Below are 12,797 nucleotides of genomic sequence, written 5' to 3'. Positions count from 1 at the left end.
AAAACAAACTGACATTACCTTTCAAATTTTTAATAACTGATAAAATTTAGTATTGTTTGCATATTTATAATTCTAAAAAATTCTTTTCTATAACATCTAATTTATAACCTCAAAATATTAGTAAAAAACCAAGATATTATGTTAAATAAATAAGGACTTAAGTTGAACCTTCGAGTAGGTCTAGGAAAACTATAGGTGTTAGTGTAGCTTACACTATATAGTTGTTTCGTAAAGGTGTAATACACCTAAAGTACTAAGAAATTGAAGGATCCTTTCAAACCTAAAAAGAAAAGTTCACCTGAGGTTACAGTAATCAGATTTTTGAAATCCTATAACTAAGATTAAATAATTTACCTACTTCTAACTTTAACTATAAAAGAAGTAAATAAAAGATGTGAAAACCTGTGATTGTTGTAGACGATTAAAGATACATAACAGAAGTTTAGCTTTATGGTTATTTTTAATATTAGCTTTATTGGGTAATAATGACTTTTTATTACTTCCCGAATTGATTTACTAAAATAGTTTGAAATCTTATAGTATATAAATAGATTTATAAACTTTCGTTAACTATAAAAATATTTTATTGATAATGAGACCTGTCTCAATAATTTTATCTGCAGAGGTTGACCAACAAGCCATGAGAGAGTATGTTTGTAACGACATTTTTAGTAAAACATTCAAACCCTCAAAACTCCTATCACAGCCAACCCCAACCCTAGGGAGACCTGAAAAAACCCCTGGAATAGTGGGTCGCCAAATCATTGAGAGTAAATGATGAAGCAAAAGTATTTGAATTGTGCTTGTTGGCTTCCTTAATCACTTCTTTAAATTTATTCCGGTCCGTATACCTCTGTGTATATTTCAAAGGGTTAAACTCTGAAGGCCAATTTCGTAAAGCACGGGGAAAAGGTCCGAGGAAAGATCCACTAGCGTGGTTAAGTTTGAGTCATTTCGTTATGTTTTTTATAATGGCAATATCAAGTACATCTAAGACCCCTTTTGTAAATATGTGTGTCTGTTCTAAAAGACCGGAAACAAGAAAGCCTCTTTTTTCAGCGTAGTTGTACAGTTTAGTCCATTAGTGTTTCCCACTTTACTATTCCAAGAAGGATATTTGCAGTTCAAATCCCTGGAAAGAATTCCAGGTACATGTTGGTTAAAAATACTTACCCGTTCTTTAGGTAACAAAAGCAGTCCCAGAGACTTGCATGCAGGAACGATAGCCATGTTCCCTTGGCCATAAAGACTTACCTTGATAGTCACTGCTTCATTAAGTTTTAAGTTGGCAAGCGGTGTAAATGAATGAGCTATCTGCTTTATAACTATAATAGCTGCTTCTCCTTTTCTCAAGTAGGTCCATGTCAGTAAAGCTCGTAATTAGAAAAAGTTATAAGATGTGTCCTGATGTTAGATGGTTCTCACTTTTTAAGGCATTATCAATTTTCTGACTATTAAGAAAGTGTTGAAATCCTTCTCTTTTGCACAAAAGACCGTCCGCGTTCCAAAATAACATGCGAGCATATTTAGCTGACATTGAGAGGTTATCATAAAGACTTTAGAAGAAGATCATATAACATTCTTGCCATTGCTAAAATGGTCGTTTTTATATTCTTTAAATGATGTTCATAGTCCTTTGACTTTGGCTTCATGTTAACGGCAATTGCGTAGCTCTTCTTGTGGACTAGTGAATATTTTCTGAGAAAAAAGTTCTTTATTTTGAAAATTCTTGGAAGATATGCAATTAATTGGCTGGGAGTATGGCTCTGTTGTGATTTGTTGAGGTGCGCATTTGAGAATTTCTTGGGTGATAAGGGCAACCTCGACAGTCAATGATGTGCTTGCCTTGACAGTTAGCGCTATTCGGAGGGACATCAGGCGTCTTCGTGCAGCTACCATTTTCCTGGTTGCTTCCACATTTAATACACTTAAAGGCAGAGGTACAGAAGGTATAATTATGGCCAAAAAGTTGACAGCGGTGCATGGCCAATTACGTTTGAATTCTTGAGTCCTTCAAACGTAATTTAATAACGAACTGATGTTATTTTATATACCGAGCCTTCAGATTTTGGCGAGTGTACGAGTACTAAATTAAGAACCTTTCATTCTTTCCAATAACTTTCATACGAACAACCTTTAAATGATGAAAATCTTGACTGCGTAAATCTTCCTCAACTGCGCTACTGTCAAGTTCCGGAAAAATTACTTTTATACCACTTTAAAAAACCTATCCCCAGGAAACCGATAAGCTGTAAAACTCGTAATTACTTTCTAATAATAATTTTCTGGGTCAGTTGAAAATTATTAGAGGAAGACAGCAATAAGGATATTTTTAGAAGAAAATTGGTCACGTTTCTTATACGTAATAGGGAACTACACCTGGCCAACGTTGTTTCTCACGAATATTTTAAGGTGAAACATTTTCTTTGTCTACCGGAAAGTTTTTCGCAGTTGATATGTTGAGTTTTCTGTTCTGTGGGGTGTTGTCGATTGGAAAACTGAGTGTTTGAGTTTTGAGTAGTTAAATCACTCAGTAAAGACGGTAATCCGTTTATATCAGTGCTTTGGCCATGTAAGATAGACCAGAAAATGAATCTGAGCAGGCATTAGGTAAAGGAGCAGGTTTGCAAGAGATTGAAATAGCATTTAGCCTGTTTCTGCTAATAGCTGTAAAGGGAACAGATTCTAGCTCGTTAATTCTCTTTTGCGCTATTTTTAATTCTTTTTATAGCTTTTCATTTATGGCTAGTATCTCAGTGATTTAAGCTGCTGGATCTTTACCAGAAGAAACAAGAGACATGTTAAGCAATATATATAAGTAAATAAAGTGATATAGTAAAAAATAAAAATAATTAATATATATAAGTTAATTGAGTAAGACAGATATATATAAAGAGTATTGGTTTAGGCTTAGTTTATATATTAAAATAGAGTAGTGATTAAAGTTTTCGTTGTAGTAATAAAACATGTAAACATGTATGTTATTAATAGCAAATCCGTAGTAAAAAGTAGAGGTGCACAGGTCACATCCAAAATCGGCAAGAGGACTGGGCAAGAAAAACGTTTCTATAAAGAATCCTGAGAACCTTTTAGCTTTATTAAAAGATATCAAACTAGAAAGTAAAGACATTATAGAACCGCTTTATACAAGTATTCCAATAGAAAATTGATGGATTTCTGTAGCATTCTTTCTAAAAGGTCTCCAGGCCAAAATTTTTTTGTACATACTATGAAGCGATCCATCTTTTATTACATAATAATGTCTTTAATGTTATGTTATACCAAGAACTAAACGGAGAATCCTATGGGTAATTCCGCTGCCTCCAGCCTTGGTTACTTCATATTCAGTGTATTATGAAGCTTTAAAGTTTCATAAATTCTCTCCTTATATAAAGTTATATGAAAGAAATATGGATGATACATTGCTCATATGGGTAAAAAAAAAGTTCAACTTTCGGACTTTATCAGCCATATTTCAGATTGTACTAAGCTAAGCTGGCCTTTAGAGATAAACCAGAACAATCCCATTTTCTTCCTAAATTCATATATTTGGAAAGATAATAATAGAATTATTCATACAACTAATGAAATGGAACTCAATTTATATCTTTATTAGCACTCAACTTTTGTCCCACACCCCCTTTTCTAACCATGTAAGATTACGAAGAAGCTTTTGACAACATCATGAGAGAAAACAGCTTAGCATTCCACTTTGATGATTTCTCTAGTAATTTTGTCAAAAGCAATGTCTATGTGTCCAACAAATCTTTCATAGAGGGTAATGTCCCGTGAGAGGTTATGGATACTTTCAGATGTCTAAAAGTTAATTTTTTAGACCACGTTCGAAAGTTTTACAAAAATAGAAAAACTATTCAAGGGGAAATTAGAATCTACTCAAGCAATTTTCTTAAAGGAATTTAAGAATAACATATATCTGAAAGTGATCAATACTGATAAAAACCAAGGCCCTGCATTAATGACCACAATACAGTATGTAAAATGGTGTAGCGACCATTTACAAATAAAAATTCTTATTTCGAAATTCAAAAGCGCAATAAAGAGGAGATATTGACAACGCGTCGAGATAAGATTCTTGGTTTTTATCAGCAGTTAAAAAGAACGTTGGATAAAAATAATGACTTTATGAAACTGACCAGAATCAATTTACATCATCTGGATAAGACTAAACTTTATTATTTTTACGGGTTAGCCAAAGTACACAAAAAAGATTTTCCTAGATGTGCACCAGACATTAGACCATTAGTTGCGTGTGTTAATACACTTATTCCTGGTCTGTCGAAATGGTTCCACCATCCCTTCTTATATCAGGAATTCTGATGATATCCTGACTGCTATTCCGGGTACCATTTTGTCGTCTCATCATGAACTAATGTCTTTAGATATTTCAGCCTTATATACTTCCATTCCCCCATGGAAGCATATAAAGAGATTAAAAAATATATTCTAGAGCATTTTGTACCAATTCATGGTGGTTTGTTTGTAGAAGCTCTTCGTTTAATTCTGAGTACTGGTTATTTTGAATTCCATGATAAGCTCTACATTCAAACGAACGGCATTCCTAGAGGGGATCCAGCAGTCCCCAATATAGCAACCCTTTATGTTGCTTACTATGAATCTACCAAATTATACCCTCTTTTAAAATCCAATCTCATCTTATATAAAAGATACTTGGATGGTGCATTGGTGATTTTAAAAGATAATGGGAGATTCTTAGAGAAAAAAATGCTGGCCATCCTTAACAGTATTTCTGGTCTAAAATGAACCAAAGAATCTATGAAGGATGGTAAATTACAATTCCTCGACATCTGTATTCATACAGATGGTACGATGTTATGGACAACACCGGCGGAAAAGGATACAAATTTATTTCTATATCCTACCCCTCATTCGGCACATCCGCCAGGAGTTGTAAAAGGTATGGTGAGAAGCTTAGTTTCTAAATATTACCGACAAAATTCTTTTCGGGAGGATTTTTGTATCATGTTGTAACAAACTTTTTGCAAGGTTAATGGAGAGGGGTCATTCCAAAAAAAGATTATATGTAATATTTAGATACGCTTTCTCAATGTTATCTATAAAGGAGAACAACGATAACAACCATATACCTTTACGAAACGTTTCTTTTTTCATATCCGATATGACCTGAACGGACCGAGGCGAAGTTGAATTAGAAATGCGCTCGCTACGAATGTCATATCAGCTATGACAAATAATTGCCCTATAACGATTGGATATTCCAGACCTCGGAATATCAATGAATTATTGGGTTCGAAACGTTTCGTAAACTCGGAAAGTGGAGCATTATAAATTAGAAAAGGATACATATCACTTAGGAGAGGCGTAGGCTTATCGTTACGTGTGGAAACACATGCTCTTAAAATTGGTAAAAACCACGCAGCAACAAGTTCACTTGGCAGGTTCTATCTTACCTGTATCGGGAATACTTTTACGACTATCTCTAACCTAATGCGAGTTGGGTATTAGTGTCAAAGCTTTGACTTTTGCATAATATAGCTTGCCTGATGACCTGTCGGAAGAAACTACTTTACGATCTGGTGTGATGTATACTAGAGTTGCATTCCGGCGACAATCCTCTGTGAAAAGCAATGGAATAGCTGCGTAACGTATCTTTTATGATTGTATATTTTAAGCGAAACAGCTAAATTGCATGCGTATTTGTTCTTGCAAGTCTCTAATCGCCTGCAAAGACTTTTAAAAAATAAAGGCGAATGTAATGAGTGACTGCATTTAACACTACCTCACATCCATTGAGACGCTAATGCTATTCTACATAATACTATACGAAGTTATGTACTAGTAGCTAGTTACCTTAAACAAACCAGTGAGATATAGTACTATTGCGATATGCTTACCGTCGTTCTAGCTATAGTGCTAGTTGCTATGATACCTTGCTCACCTCGTGCTAGTTAGGGCCGTAGTGAATAGTACTCTTGTTGCTATAGACTATAGGCTGTAGTATAATAATAGTACTCTATCAAAATAGTGTTATTTACTAGTATATATATATATATAGTGCGGCGAGCCCTAACCCGCAGATCTCTATTGCATTAGCATCAACTTTTAAAAAACTCAAACACAGAGTAAATATTCACAATAATAAATATTTTTACTAATAATAGTTAAAATATAAGTCAGTGCGTTAAGTTCCCTAGAAGTGGTTAAATCAGTTTTAGCAAAATCTCTGTATCCCATGTGTCAAAATAAAAAAAAAATTTATTTCTTTTTTGCAACAGTAACTTTTTTGTACAGTTTTTTAAATATAAATTTTTAAATGATGAAAAGAAATTATTTTGTAGGATTTGTACAATTTTTCTTAAAGTGGAAAAACTGATAAATTTTTGGATGGCCCATCCAGAGTCCTATTAAAGTTTAATTGTGCAGAGAATTTTAATTAAACTAGAAATGTATTATATTATTTTTTACTGCGTGCCTAACAGTTAATTATTATTATTCGCACTCGTATTAACAAACAATGCAAAGTTACCAGTTTAAGTTTTTTATTCCTTGATACGTTGTATCATTGAGTAACTCTTACAGAAATATATAAGAATTTATAGGCTCATGAAAATAAAAAGCTAAACCGCAGCAAAGTGGTAAACTAAGTATATTTTGTTTTGTAATAAGGCAAATTTTTTTATTGTCTTCCCTTGGTAATTATGTTAGGTACAACTATAATATAATTTACTATTAAAACTTAAAAAAAGAATTTAGCAACTTTCTAAGTTACAAAGACTAATGTTCCGTTTAACTATCAATTGCTTTTAAAAATAAAAGTTGTTAAGACTCCACGTTATACTTTTCTAACCTCTATTAAAATGTTTTTAAAAATTATAGTATGTTTATTTAAACTTGATATATTAAAAAAGTATTTATTTTATTTGCAGAAGAATTATTAACGCAAATTTTAATTTATGTCAAAGAGAATTAGGAGCCCATACTTCTTTCCAGTTTTTAGATACAGAATAAAGAAACCTAAAAGATGAGAAAAAGTTCAAAAACTAAAAAGCTCCTTTATCTAAAATTTAAGTTGTTTGGGGGGTATACAATACTCAAATTTCAATTAAAAATTAATAAATCAGGGTATTGAGTATATTTCCTCTTATATCACCTTTACTTCTAAAGTACAAGATTTATTTTATAAAGTAGTTAAGCTCCTACTTGGCCCAGTTTAGGATTCTCTAATTCTTTAAGGTTAATAAATAACTTAACGGTATTATGACCATTTTATGGCTATTTGTTATTTTTAGTAGTATAATAATTCTAATCTTATTTTAATTATCTAAATTGTTTACAGTTTACGCTTAAATCAGCCAGTGGCCACGTTGTAGCCGTTTGAGTTGTTTGAGAAAACTGAAGAGATTATTTACTTTAAACAATAATTCTTTATGTAAATAAGGTTATTATGATTTCGGTATAAAAAAAATTTTCCTGTAAATTAGCGTTAACACAGTTAGCATAAACAAATATAAACCCCCAATTTCAACTTGTTTGCTTCACGGATTCATAATTTCAAAAGGGTAAATAAATTTAAAAAAGTTTCTAAAGTTTTTTAGAATCGTTGATCTTAATTTTCAAAGCTATGTTTTAATTAGTTTTGTGACGATTCATTGAGACTGTATACTATCCCATCTGCAAAAGATAAAAGTCTTAACTGCGATTATAGTAAAGGTAGTTAAAGGCTAGAATGGATATTAAAAAATAGAGAGGGAGAGAGGAGACCTCCGCTTAAATTCCGCAAAGGAGCGACCTTACTGGATTTAACTTAACTTAAAACACGCTTTCTTGAAAAAAAAATTAGTTAAAAAAAAAACAGGCCCTAAATGCCGTATAATACAGCTTAATTGGCTTTGAGAAAGGTCATGCAATCATAGCTTCTCTTCACTTAAATAATAATACCTTCCCTGTCTCTCCTTAAAGTTTGCGAAAACGTAAACTAAGCGCTATTAACAGAAGAATACAACTACGAAACTAAGAATAACTTGTAAGTAAACTATGCACTGAACATAATTTTATACTTTATAAAGTTTCAAGTCTCAGTGTATAAAATTATCATGAACAGATATATCAGCTCTGCATGTTAGAAACTATACCTTATATTAACGTTAAATGATTGAAGTATTCACCGCTTATAAAATATTTTTTGAGTTTTATATTTAGATAAGAATGCCTTTTCAGATTCCTAGCTAGCTAATCTTATTCCATATATAAACTTTAATAAAATTAAAAAGAGGCCGTATATACTGTTAAGATTAAGAGCATTACCTTGCCGACGTGCCCCCAGGAAAAAAGAAAGAAGTTAGGGAACCTCAATAAGTTTTTTATCCTCAAAGACCATAACATAGAGCAGCAAGAAAGTTTAAACTACTTTGAAAGGCTAAAACTGCATTTTCCTAAAGTGTTCATTTACTCGGCCCTAGGATCCTCATATCTTTTATTATTATTTTTTTTCATAAACACCGGCACACAATATTAGTTTGTATATAGAAAGTAGTGAATTTATAAAATAAATACACAAACAGAGCTAGAGATGAATGCCTCGCAAGGAAAGCGTTTACTGGCCGGTTGTCATCTGTATTTATACCCTTGAAGAATTAAAATTATTTCCATATACACTATCCCTCACGAAAGAATGGACAACGGATTAAAGTTGATAAATGGTAAAATAATTGGTGCAATTTAATTAAGCCAAATAAAATAATACTAGTTGCAAATTCTCTGATAAACGGACAAAGTCATATTTACAAGTCAATGTAGAAATTCTTCTCTAAAGCAATTACCGCAAACACTACCCTCAGCATCCTGCCACTAATTTTTTTCAACGTTTTCTGCCAAGTATTGTCCCACTTGCTTTGAAGAACCCTCCACAGGTTTTCCTTTGTCATACGTTCTTTCCTGGCCGTCTTATTGAATTTATCTTGCCCGAATTATTCAAGTCCAATCTTTAGGAGAGACCACGCCATAATTTTGAGGGTGGTTTCCTCTTCTTTGTCGGTGAGGAACGCTTTGAACACCCTAGAGGAGTGTTTAGGATTATTGTTCTGCATATAAGTAAAATTATTACCGAATAATCGCACTCCCGGGCATACCGCATTAGTTTTCAAGATTTAGAGATAATTTTTTTCACGCTTGATCCAACAATTTGGATCATATCTCCGAAACCGGCAAAAGAGAAACAACCCTAAACTAACAAGGAGGAGTTCAACTCTCAGTTTCCTGATTCGCCTTCCTCGGGTTAAAAGTAATCAGTTTAACGGTAAAACTCCTAGTTTCGTCCTTGGTGCAAGTTCTATGTTTCTTGTTAAGTATCTTAGCTTTTATAGGAGTTAGTCTAGGGATTAAGCACTAGTTTTTTGAAGGTATTTAAAAAAATTTGTCTTTTACTCCTAATAATTTCTATAATAGCAGTATGCACGATTTTAAGCCTACACAAATTGTATAATGGTAATACCTTTTGTTCATAACTAAATGATTTGAGTCTCAGTTTCCTTCTTGAAGGAAACTGCTTCTATAGTTAAGAGGTAAAACATTACTCCGTCACAGTAAGATATGTGGTTCGATTCCATTGGGAAGCAGAGCTTCCAATGGGACAAGTACTTGGCTTTAAATTGGTTGGCAAGCCGTCACGGCAACATTTCTCTCGTTCTACTCAGGGGAATAATTGGTCACTATCTTAACTAACACCTTAATACTACCTTGCTCATTCCCGTGTACCATTCGTGTGGCTTAGAGCCGAATGACAGTTTATCGGACTTTGGTTAAAACCCTCATGGTTAAATTTAGGGCTATTTTGTGAGAATGATACTCGTATCGATTTCAAGACGCTTTAGGACTAGCTTAAACTGATTCTTTCATAGAATTGATGGGTTTTTTAGGGGGTGGGTAGGAATTATGGCATTCTCCTTAGCTAAGCCTTAGGTTAAGGTTTGAGCACCACCCATGAGTGATAAAAAGACTTACACTCGGTTCGAAAGAACTATTATTAAGAAACCTGAAGTCGGTGCTAGCCTTTTGATCCTTTGAGAGAATAATAAAGATATGGGTAGGGAAGGGTTGGTGAAACGCTGTATAAGAGAAACGGAAATCCTTCTTTTCTCGTTACCTGCGCGTGGGCTCCCTCTTCCTCTCTTTTAAGGGTCTCGTGTTCAGGAAACTTGGCTATCGCCGCGACTACAGCGAGGTACGGGTCGGCGATCCTTTAAAGGTACAATTTTTTCAGCTGTGTAGGTGCTGGGTACAATCTTAGAATTATCAGCTCATATTTTGCGAGCCCCGTGATAGCCAACAACATTCTTTAGTAGAGCGAGGTTAGCTTTTCATCCCTAGGTTACTAAAGTAAAGCGGCCGAATAAAATCTGACCTATATAGACGTGTCTCGCTCTGCATTCATCCCTGGCATCTTCCTGTAGGTAGAAATATCAAAGGCTGAGAAAAGGATGCCATCCACAAGGGAAATACAGGGAAAATACATGTTAAATGCAAGTCTTCTTCCCCTTTGGTCATGTTGACCTCTACTGTTGATAAGGTTTACTTAAGATCTTAGGCTATTGCAGTTCTCTAACGATCTAGGTATTGAGCGACCTTTAACCATGATTATGGTAAATTCCTTTGAGTAGTAGAGAACTGAGCGTTGGCGTGTAAATAGCGATGGCTTATATTCAAGAGGGCGAAGCTGCAATAAGAAAACCGGTTATACCTTCTACACTTTACGGTTTTATTTTTTTAATCAAAAAATTATAGCTGTATTTTTTAAAATTATTATTGGTTTAGCCTTAGACTATCAAAATCTTCAAAAGAGAGTTACCGACATTTGGAACACTCTCGAATATTCCGGTTAATATATAACCTGAACACTATACGTTGAGCATTAAATATAAGAAATTATTTGTTTTCTTAACCATAACCGTGGCTTTTGCAACTTTAATTCTGTGCAATAATAAGCTACTGCTTTTCTTAAATGTGCGGAAATCACTGGTGGGGGTGCTTATGAGTACCTCTCGCACATAAAGCAGTAGCTTATTATTGCAGAGAGTTAAAGTTTCAAAAGCTACAGTTATGGTTAAGAAAACAAATAATTTCTAATATTTAATGCTCAACTTATAGTGTTCAGGTTATATATAAACCAGAATATTCCAAGGTGTTCCAAATCTCGGTAACTCAGTCTTGAAGATTTTGATAGTCTAAGGCTAAACCAATACTATTTTTAAAAAATACAGCTATAATTTTTTGAATAAAAAATAAAATTTACTAAAAGGTAAAGGTATGATCGATTTTTTTTATTGCAGGTTTAGTTATTCGCAAATAAGCGGTGGGTATTTTTAATAGTAAATATTGTAATTAAATTCTTATCTTTACAGCATTTTATTTCATTTAAAGTTGTAAAAATAATAAGTTATTATTTTATAAAAGAGGACGAGAAAGACCAGTTAGCAACACCACCAGCCATGTTCCGCACACTTCAATGAAGCAGTAGCTGATAATTACACAACAGAAAGTTTCACAACCCAGGAAACTAGTTAATAGAAAAATATCCTTGTAGTTGACGTTTAGTTTATAGTGTTCAAATTATATATTAACCTAAATTTTCATAATGTTTCAAATCTTAAAACGGTTTTTTCGATAGATTCTATATATCTAAACTTAAAGCAGTGATAATTAAATATACAGCATATAATTTTTGGTATAAAAAATAAATTAAAAACCGCAAAGCTTAGCATATTTGATTTTTAAATTGCTACGTGTGCATCTTCAAAACCGTCTAGAGCTTATGTTATCATAAATATTATAAATTATTATTAAATTCTTACCTTTACCGTATTTATAGCTGTAAAATAATAAGCTACTTCTTTGTAAGAGTGCGGAGCAAGAATTTGCTGGCTGGTGTTTGTAGCGATGTTTCATTACATTAGGCCAATTTTGGTAGGTGTCCGAGCCCGAATAAATCCTTCTTTTCTAGCCCTTTAATGGGCAGAAGTTGAGGGGTTAGACCTTTTTCCTCTCACCTATACCCTGAAAGCTTCATTGAATATGCTCTAATAACACTTATTTCACACTCAAGTTTCTTTATATATTATCACAAAGCACTCTCTTTTTACACTTACACAGAGCATGAAAAGAGCTTCCGATTCATCAAGGAAGGTTTAAGTTAGACCCTGTATTTTGTTTGCTAACTACACATGATGGGCCACCAGAAACTCTCTCATGCGAACTTTCACCTTGTCGCTTCCTGTCTGAAATAGTCTAATAGTCTAATAATCTATTCCAAGGAAGCACTCTCGTTTCGTTTCCTTGCCCGTGCCTTCTATTCGGCTCCGTCAAAGTTTGGCGGGTTACTATTATATACCTGAAAACACTGGTGGCTTCCCTCTGTCAATCTCGAGAAAAAAGTCAGAGATAGGTATTAAACTGGGGCAAGATCCTTAAATTGAATTTTATTTTTAAGAAAATAAAATATTTTCCACTTGTTGACGGGAAGATAATCTCAAAAAATGAAAGTAAACAACTTTTCAACCAATCCAATATTGATAAATTTATAATAACTAATTCTCCAATTAATTATTTGTAAAAACAAGTTTTTTAGGTTTTCAGATGTTTGGAAGCTTAAAGAGCTTTAAGCCGGATATTTCTTCTTGTTCATGAGCACAGATATTATAACGAAAAAACCTCTTTTTAATATCATAAAAGTTATATATGGATATAAAGATAACAAAGTATTTTTGGTTATTATTTTACTTGAATACTTCTTTCTCTAAAAAGTG

General features: G+C 33.3%; 1 long non-coding RNA gene across 1 annotated transcript; it reads right to left on the bottom strand.

The window, feature by feature from the left end:
- Positions 1-11,478: 11,478 nt before the first annotated feature.
- Positions 11,479-11,934, bottom strand: LOC135144540 (uncharacterized). Its single transcript, XR_010283194.1, has 4 exons — positions 11,847-11,934; positions 11,742-11,797; positions 11,617-11,673; positions 11,479-11,551 (listed from the first exon to the last, which is right to left on the bottom strand). It is a non-coding gene; the product is annotated as an uncharacterized LOC135144540 (long non-coding RNA).
- Between the last annotated feature and the right edge of the window lie 863 nt (positions 11,935-12,797).

Source organism: Zophobas morio, unplaced genomic scaffold, assembly GCF_036711695.1.
Source record: "Zophobas morio isolate AGI-343-1 ecotype UQ-CSIRO unplaced genomic scaffold, CSIRO_AGI_Zmor_V1 ptg000106l, whole genome shotgun sequence".
Classification (NCBI taxonomy): Eukaryota; Metazoa; Arthropoda; class Insecta; order Coleoptera; family Tenebrionidae; genus Zophobas; species Zophobas morio.
Note: the sequence above shows the minus strand (reverse complement) of the source record. Positions and strands in the feature narration are given on the sequence as shown.